The following is a 9,516-nucleotide window of genomic DNA, read 5'->3' as shown; positions in this document are numbered from 1 at the left end:
CACCTTGGCTAGTTCATTATTATTCTACCACCAAATCTCCTGTTATTCTGCGTACATTAAATGTTAAGGTGGTGGTATATCGGTGGGGATGCCTCAAAGGTCTTGGGGTTCAGAAGCATCTGTTAGATCTGCTCAGTCAGCATGATATACTGTATATTAACCTCTATTGTGTTCAATATAGCAACACTGTGCAAATTTAGCAGTCTAGATAGGCATATCCTGTTTAGATAAAATCAGCCTGTGTATGGGGCCTTCAGGAGGTCCATGCCCTATTAATATCTGGCCAGTCATCTACCAGATTTAACGGTAGAATACGGATGGGACGTTGGGGATAAAAAAAAAACCTATTAATCATATGCAGATTTCAATAACATTAAAGAGGTACCGCTTAGTATATCACTTATAATTATATCATTCAAACCTGGAATTATAGATGATGTATCTAGAACATTTTAGACAGTGTCAATGTTTCCTGGGTTAACCACCCCAGATGTCTGTGATTTATGTTCAGTTAATTAAGATGCATCATCCTAATCTTCAATATTGCACTTATATTAATGTATTGCCTATAGATTTTGTTACAATAAAATCTGTATATATTGATGTTTGCATTTTATTAACATTAAACTATAGCCTCCTCTTAACACATTTATATTAATTTCCTTCCCTGAAAATAAGCACACATACAAAGTATTTTCCCACCTGTTATCCAGAAAGCTCCCAATTAAGGTGGCCATACACGGGCAGATAAAGCTGCCGATATCGGTCGTTTGGACCGATTTGACAGCTTATCTGCCCGTGTATGGGGGCTTCCGACGGGTCTTCCCGATCGATATCTGGCCACGATATCGATCGGAAAGGTTGGATTTTTAACCGACCGACCTGTCGGAGCCCCTTGGCGCATCGTAATTCGATCGTTCGGCCATACGGCTGAACGTTCGAATTACCCCCGATATAGCCATGCTGTTTAGTTGCATATCGGGGAAAGATCGGCTCGTTTGGCGCCAAACGAGCGGATCTTTGAGTCTATGGCCACCTTTACAGGAAGGCTGTCTCCCCTAGAGTGCATTTAAAACAATTAATTCTGATTTAAAAAAATTATGACCTTTTAATTAGTAATAATAATAAGACTGAAGCTTGTACTTTATGGTAACTAAGCTGCTTGAATAAATATTAGTGGCAAAAATATCCTATTGGGTTTTGCAATGATTTTTTAGCATACTTAAGGTATGGTGATCCAAATTACAGAAATAAATGTGACTGTTAAATAATGTAGCACAAGCCTCTCCTCTAGCCGAGACAAGTCTGTTAATCAGCTGGCTTGTTTCAAAAGTCAGAGTCACCAGGGCAGAGAATAGCAAGGGAGAGAAACATAGAGTTCTGCTTTCAGCAGCAATTCCATTAACAAATACTGTATATTTAAAACCACTAAAAATTTGTCTTGAATGTAAACAGGAGATGAAGAGGATGCGTTGGCCCCCATTGTAATAGAGTTGAATTGTTACAGTAGGAGGACCAAAGGTCTTATTATGAGACATTGGGGGGGTCTATAAAACCAATAATGGTCTAGTCAGTTTTCTGTTTTCTTACAGTGCTATGCAATAAAACAGGAGGTAGTGAGAGTAAAGGTGGCCATACACTGAGAGATCCGCTTGTTTGAGCAGATCACTCCCCGATATGCCCACCTTGAGGTAGGCAATATCGGGCTGATCCGATCGTGTGCCCTAGGGCCCAACGATTGGATCCTAACGAATGGGAACGGGCGGTCGGATCGCGGGACAGCATCAACGAACAGACGCGGCAGCGATCCGACAGGATTTTTTGTCCCATCCGATCGAGATCTGGCCGACTTTAGGGGAAGCCTGTCGAGGGGCCCCATACACGGGCCAATAAGCTGCCGACTCGGTCTGTCGGCAGCTTTTATCGGCCCGTGTATGGCCACCTTAAGAGAAAGCAGGATTTTGTTTCAAGTCCACAGGAGATGTGTGAATGTTGTAAGTGCTTAAAATGCAGGTATGTTTGAACTATGAAGAAGATTACACCTTTATACCTGTATTTATTTAACAGCCTAAGCAGCTATTATGTATTCATTTTATAAATATTAATACTGCTGTATTTTAGGGCATAATTTACTACTCTTTTTGGTAAGAAATAGGACCCCAATACATTTTGCACCACATGGGTTTTAGGATCGTATAAATCCTTACAGGGAGAGGTATAACAACTAGGCATATACTGTGTGTATATATATATATACAGCGTTCAATGGACATTGATTACAGGTAATGCTAGAATGCACATAAAAAATAAATAAAACAAGTTAGGGACCGCCATTCGGGGTTTACCTTGACGTGGTATGGTGGCTTATCAATTTTATGATCATAACTTTGTAACAAAATAACCCCTGTTTTGGGTACATATGCAATAGCATTTATTATACTTATATATATATACTTTAAAGCCTTTAGAGTGCTCCCACAACCCCCCTGTTTTGATATATATATATATATATATATATATATATATATATATATATATATATATATATATAGATATAGATATAGATATAGATATAGATATAGATATAGATATAGATATCTATATAGATATATATATATCTATATAGATATATATATCTATATAGATATATATATATATATCTATATATAAAACAAGGGAAAGTTGTGCTCACCACTAGTTTTTAAAATCATTAGGCGGGGGTGCAATGAGGGTGTGACCACAAAATACATATAGACAAATACAAGATTCCTCTGCACTCAACCCATTATCAATATATTTAAGACAGAGACATTTTGTGCATACTGCTACTGAAAAATGCCTTACCCTTTAAACAAAACAGGGATTGTTTGTCCATATATTGCAATATATTTAAGCTGGCCAACTACGTCAAAGTCATCCCATATCTGGCCAGTCCTATGCTCAATTTTCATTTGATTCATTAAGAATTCTATGGTTTCATTATACATTTTATAAAAGGGACGAATGCGTTTTACCTGCAACTTACTAGCTGCTTTCAAAGTAAAACTCCCAAACTTGGCTGCCCTTTTATTAGACACCAGTGGGATCACCTGACTATAGTTGGAGGGGGGTGGGAGCTACAACATGGAGCTGGTCACTGCTCTTGTAGAACTATAACAAACAAGGGAAAGTTGTGCTCACCACTAGTTTTTAAAATCATTAGGCGGGGGTGCAATGAGGGTGTGACCACAAAATACATATAGACAAATACAAGATTCCTCTGCACTCAACCCATTATCAATATATTTAAGACAGAGACATTTTGTGCATACTGCTACTGAAAAATGCCTTACCCTTTAAACAAAACAGGGATTGTTTGTCCATATATTGCAATATATTTAAGCTGGCCAACTACGTCAAAGTCATCCCATATCTGGCCAGTCCTATGCTCAATTTTCATTTGATTCATTAAGAATTCTATGGTTTCATTATACATTTTATAAAAGGGACGAATGCGTTTTACCTGCAACTTACTAGCTGCTTTCAAAGTAAAACTCCCAAACTTGGCTGCCCTTTTATTAGACACCAGTGGGATCACCTGACTATAGTTGGAGGGGGGTGGGAGCTACAACATGGAGCTGGTCACTGCTCTTGTAGAACTATAACAAACAAGGGAAAGTTGTGCTCACCACTAGTTTTTAAAATCATTAGGCGGGGGTGCAATGAGGGTGTGACCACAAAATACATATAGACAAATACAAGATTCCTCTGCACTCAACCCATTATCAATATATTTAAGACAGAGACATTTTGTGCATACTGCTACTGAAAAATGCCTTACCCTTTAAACAAAACAGGGATTGTTTGTCCATATATTGCAATATATTTAAGCTGGCCAACTACGTCAAAGTCATCCCATATCTGGCCAGTCCTATGCTCAATTTTCATTTGATTCATTAAGAATTCTATGGTTTCATTATACATTTTATAAAAGGGACGAATGCGTTTTACCTGCAACTTACTAGCTGCTTTCAAAGTAAAACTCCCAAACTTGGCTGCCCTTTTATTAGACACCAGTGGGATCACCTGACTATAGTTGGAGGGGGGTGGGAGCTACAACATGGAGCTGGTCACTGCTCTTGTAGAACTATAACAAACAAGGGAAAGTTGTGCTCACCACTAGTTTTTAAAATCATTAGGCGGGGGTGCAATGAGGGTGTGACCACAAAATACATATAGACAAATACAAGATTCCTCTGCACTCAACCCATTATCAATATATTTAAGACAGAGACATTTTGTGCATACTGCTACTGAAAAATGCCTTACCCTTTAAACAAAACAGGGATTGTTTGTCCATATATTGCAATATATTTAAGCTGGCCAACTACGTCAAAGTCATCCCATATCTGGCCAGTCCTATGCTCAATTTTCATTTGATTCATTAAGAATTCTATGGTTTCATTATACATTTTATAAAAGGGACGAATGCGTTTTACCTGCAACTTACTAGCTGCTTTCAAAGTAAAACTCCCAAACTTGGCTGCCCTTTTATTAGACACCAGTGGGATCACCTGACTATAGTTGGAGGGGGGTGGGAGCTACAACATGGAGCTGGTCACTGCTCTTGTAGAACTATAACAAACAAGGGAAAGTTGTGCTCACCACTAGTTTTTAAAATCATTAGGCGGGGGTGCAATGAGGGTGTGACCACAAAATACATATAGACAAATACAAGATTCCTCTGCACTCAACCCATTATCAATATATTTAAGACAGAGACATTTTGTGCATACTGCTACTGAAAAATGCCTTACCCTTTAAACAAAACAGGGATTGTTTGTCCATATATTGCAATATATTTAAGCTGGCCAACTACGTCAAAGTCATCCCATATCTGGCCAGTCCTATGCTCAATTTTCATTTGATTCATTAAGAATTCTATGGTTTCATTATACATTTTATAAAAGGGACGAATGCGTTTTACCTGCAACTTACTAGCTGCTTTCAAAGTAAAACTCCCAAACTTGGCTGCCCTTTTATTAGACACCAGTGGGATCACCTGACTATAGTTGGAGGGGGGTGGGAGCTACAACATGGAGCTGGTCACTGCTCTTGTAGAACTATAACAAACAAGGGAAAGTTGTGCTCACCACTAGTTTTTAAAATCATTAGGCGGGGGTGCAATGAGGGTGTGACCACAAAATACATATAGACAAATACAAGATTCCTCTGCACTCAACCCATTATCAATATATTTAAGACAGAGACATTTTGTGCATACTGCTACTGAAAAATGCCTTACCCTTTAAACAAAACAGGGATTGTTTGTCCATATATTGCAATATATTTAAGCTGGCCAACTACGTCAAAGTCATCCCATATCTGGCCAGTCCTATGCTCAATTTTCATTTGATTCATTAAGAATTCTATGGTTTCATTATACATTTTATAAAAGGGACGAATGCGTTTTACCTGCAACTTACTAGCTGCTTTCAAAGTAAAACTCCCAAACTTGGCTGCCCTTTTATTAGACACCAGTGGGATCACCTGACTATAGTTGGAGGGGGGTGGGAGCTACAACATGGAGCTGGTCACTGCTCTTGTAGAACTATAACAAACAAGGGAAAGTTGTGCTCACCACTAGTTTTTAAAATCATTAGGCGGGGGTGCAATGAGGGTGTGACCACAAAATACATATAGACAAATACAAGATTCCTCTGCACTCAACCCATTATCAATATATTTAAGACAGAGACATTTTGTGCATACTGCTACTGAAAAATGCCTTACCCTTTAAACAAAACAGGGATTGTTTGTCCATATATTGCAATATATTTAAGCTGGCCAACTACGTCAAAGTCATCCCATATCTGGCCAGTCCTATGCTCAATTTTCATTTGATTCATTAAGAATTCTATGGTTTCATTATACATTTTATAAAAGGGACGAATGCGTTTTACCTGCAACTTACTAGCTGCTTTCAAAGTAAAACTCCCAAACTTGGCTGCCCTTTTATTAGACACCAGTGGGATCACCTGACTATAGTTGGAGGGGGGTGGGAGCTACAACATGGAGCTGGTCACTGCTCTTGTAGAACTATAACAAACAAGGGAAAGTTGTGCTCACCACTAGTTTTTAAAATCATTAGGCGGGGGTGCAATGAGGGTGTGACCACAAAATACATATAGACAAATACAAGATTCCTCTGCACTCAACCCATTATCAATATATTTAAGACAGAGACATTTTGTGCATACTGCTACTGAAAAATGCCTTACCCTTTAAACAAAACAGGGATTGTTTGTCCATATATTGCAATATATTTAAGCTGGCCAACTACGTCAAAGTCATCCCATATCTGGCCAGTCCTATGCTCAATTTTCATTTGATTCATTAAGAATTCTATGGTTTCATTATACATTTTATAAAAGGGACGAATGCGTTTTACCTGCAACTTACTAGCTGCTTTCAAAGTAAAACTCCCAAACTTGGCTGCCCTTTTATTAGACACCAGTGGGATCACCTGACTATAGTTGGAGGGGGGTGGGAGCTACAACATGGAGCTGGTCACTGCTCTTGTAGAACTATAACAAACAAGGGAAAGTTGTGCTCACCACTAGTTTTTAAAATCATTAGGCGGGGGTGCAATGAGGGTGTGACCACAAAATACATATAGACAAATACAAGATTCCTCTGCACTCAACCCATTATCAATATATTTAAGACAGAGACATTTTGTGCATACTGCTACTGAAAAATGCCTTACCCTTTAAACAAAACAGGGATTGTTTGTCCATATATTGCAATATATTTAAGCTGGCCAACTACGTCAAAGTCATCCCATATCTGGCCAGTCCTATGCTCAATTTTCATTTGATTCATTAAGAATTCTATGGTTTCATTATACATTTTATAAAAGGGACGAATGCGTTTTACCTGCAACTTACTAGCTGCTTTCAAAGTAAAACTCCCAAACTTGGCTGCCCTTTTATTAGACACCAGTGGGATCACCTGACTATAGTTGGAGGGGGGTGGGAGCTACAACATGGAGCTGGTCACTGCTCTTGTAGAACTATAACAAACAAGGGAAAGTTGTGCTCACCACTAGTTTTTAAAATCATTAGGCGGGGGTGCAATGAGGGTGTGACCACAAAATACATATAGACAAATACAAGATTCCTCTGCACTCAACCCATTATCAATATATTTAAGACAGAGACATTTTGTGCATACTGCTACTGAAAAATGCCTTACCCTTTAAACAAAACAGGGATTGTTTGTCCATATATTGCAATATATTTAAGCTGGCCAACTACGTCAAAGTCATCCCATATCTGGCCAGTCCTATGCTCAATTTTCATTTGATTCATTAAGAATTCTATGGTTTCATTATACATTTTATAAAAGGGACGAATGCGTTTTACCTGCAACTTACTAGCTGCTTTCAAAGTAAAACTCCCAAACTTGGCTGCCCTTTTATTAGACACCAGTGGGATCACCTGACTATAGTTGGAGGGGGGTGGGAGCTACAACATGGAGCTGGTCACTGCTCTTGTAGAACTATAACAAACAAGGGAAAGTTGTGCTCACCACTAGTTTTTAAAATCATTAGGCGGGGGTGCAATGAGGGTGTGACCACAAAATACATATAGACAAATACAAGATTCCTCTGCACTCAACCCATTATCAATATATTTAAGACAGAGACATTTTGTGCATACTGCTACTGAAAAATGCCTTACCCTTTAAACAAAACAGGGATTGTTTGTCCATATATTGCAATATATTTAAGCTGGCCAACTACGTCAAAGTCATCCCATATCTGGCCAGTCCTATGCTCAATTTTCATTTGATTCATTAAGAATTCTATGGTTTCATTATACATTTTATAAAAGGGACGAATGCGTTTTACCTGCAACTTACTAGCTGCTTTCAAAGTAAAACTCCCAAACTTGGCTGCCCTTTTATTAGACACCAGTGGGATCACCTGACTATAGTTGGAGGGGGGTGGGAGCTACAACATGGAGCTGGTCACTGCTCTTGTAGAACTATAACAAACAAGGGAAAGTTGTGCTCACCACTAGTTTTTAAAATCATTAGGCGGGGGTGCAATGAGGGTGTGACCACAAAATACATATAGACAAATACAAGATTCCTCTGCACTCAACCCATTATCAATATATTTAAGACAGAGACATTTTGTGCATACTGCTACTGAAAAATGCCTTACCCTTTAAACAAAACAGGGATTGTTTGTCCATATATTGCAATATATTTAAGCTGGCCAACTACGTCAAAGTCATCCCATATCTGGCCAGTCCTATGCTCAATTTTCATTTGATTCATTAAGAATTCTATGGTTTCATTATACATTTTATAAAAGGGACGAATGCGTTTTACCTGCAACTTACTAGCTGCTTTCACCAAATGTCTCTGTCTTAAATATATTGATAATGGGTTGAGTGCAGAGGAATCTTGTATTTGTCTATATGTATTTTGTGGTCACACCCTCATTGCACCCCCGCCTAATGATTTTAAAAACTAGTGGTGAGCACAACTTTCCCTTGTTTGTTATAGTTCTACAAGAGCAGTGACCAGCTCCATGTTGTAGCTCCCACCCCCCTCCAACTATAGTCAGGTGATCCCACTGGTGTCTAATAAAAGGGCAGCCAAGTTTGGGAGTTTTACTTTGAAAGCAGCTAGTAAGTTGCAGGTAAAACGCATTCGTCCCTTTTATAAAATGTATAATGAAACCATAGAATTCTTAATGAATCAAATGAAAATTGAGCATAGGACTGGCCAGATATGGGATGACTTTGACGTAGTTGGCCAGCTTAAATATATTGCAATATATGGACAAACAATCCCTGTTTTGTTTAAAGGGTAAGGCATTTTTCAGTAGCAGTATGCACAAAATGTCTCTGTCTTAAATATATTGATAATGGGTTGAGTGCAGAGGAATCTTGTATTTGTCTATATGTATTTTGTGGTCACACCCTCATTGCACCCCCGCCTAATGATTTTAAAAACTAGTGGTGAGCACAACTTTCCCTTGTTTGTTATAGTTCTACAAGAGCAGTGACCAGCTCCATGTTGTAGCTCCCACCCCCCTCCAACTATAGTCAGGTGATCCCACTGGTGTCTAATAAAAGGGCAGCCAAGTTTGGGAGTTTTACTTTGAAAGCAGCTAGTAAGTTGCAGGTAAAACGCATTCGTCCCTTTTATAAAATGTATAATGAAACCATAGAATTCTTAATGAATCAAATGAAAATTGAGCATAGGACTGGCCAGATATGGGATGACTTTGACGTAGTTGGCCAGCTTAAATATATTGCAATATATGGACAAACAATCCCTGTTTTGTTTAAAGGGTAAGGCATTTTTCAGTAGCAGTATGCACAAAATGTCTCTGTCTTAAATATATTGATAATGGGTTGAGTGCAGAGGAATCTTGTATTTGTCTATATGTATTTTGTGGTCACACCCTCATTGCACCCCCGCCTAATGATTTTAAAAACTAGTGGTGAGCACAAC

Source organism: Xenopus laevis, chromosome 1L, assembly GCF_017654675.1.
Source record: "Xenopus laevis strain J_2021 chromosome 1L, Xenopus_laevis_v10.1, whole genome shotgun sequence".
Taxonomy (NCBI): Eukaryota; Metazoa; Chordata; class Amphibia; order Anura; family Pipidae; genus Xenopus; species Xenopus laevis.
The sequence above is the reverse complement of the archived record's forward strand: the minus strand, read 5'-3'. Positions refer to the sequence as shown.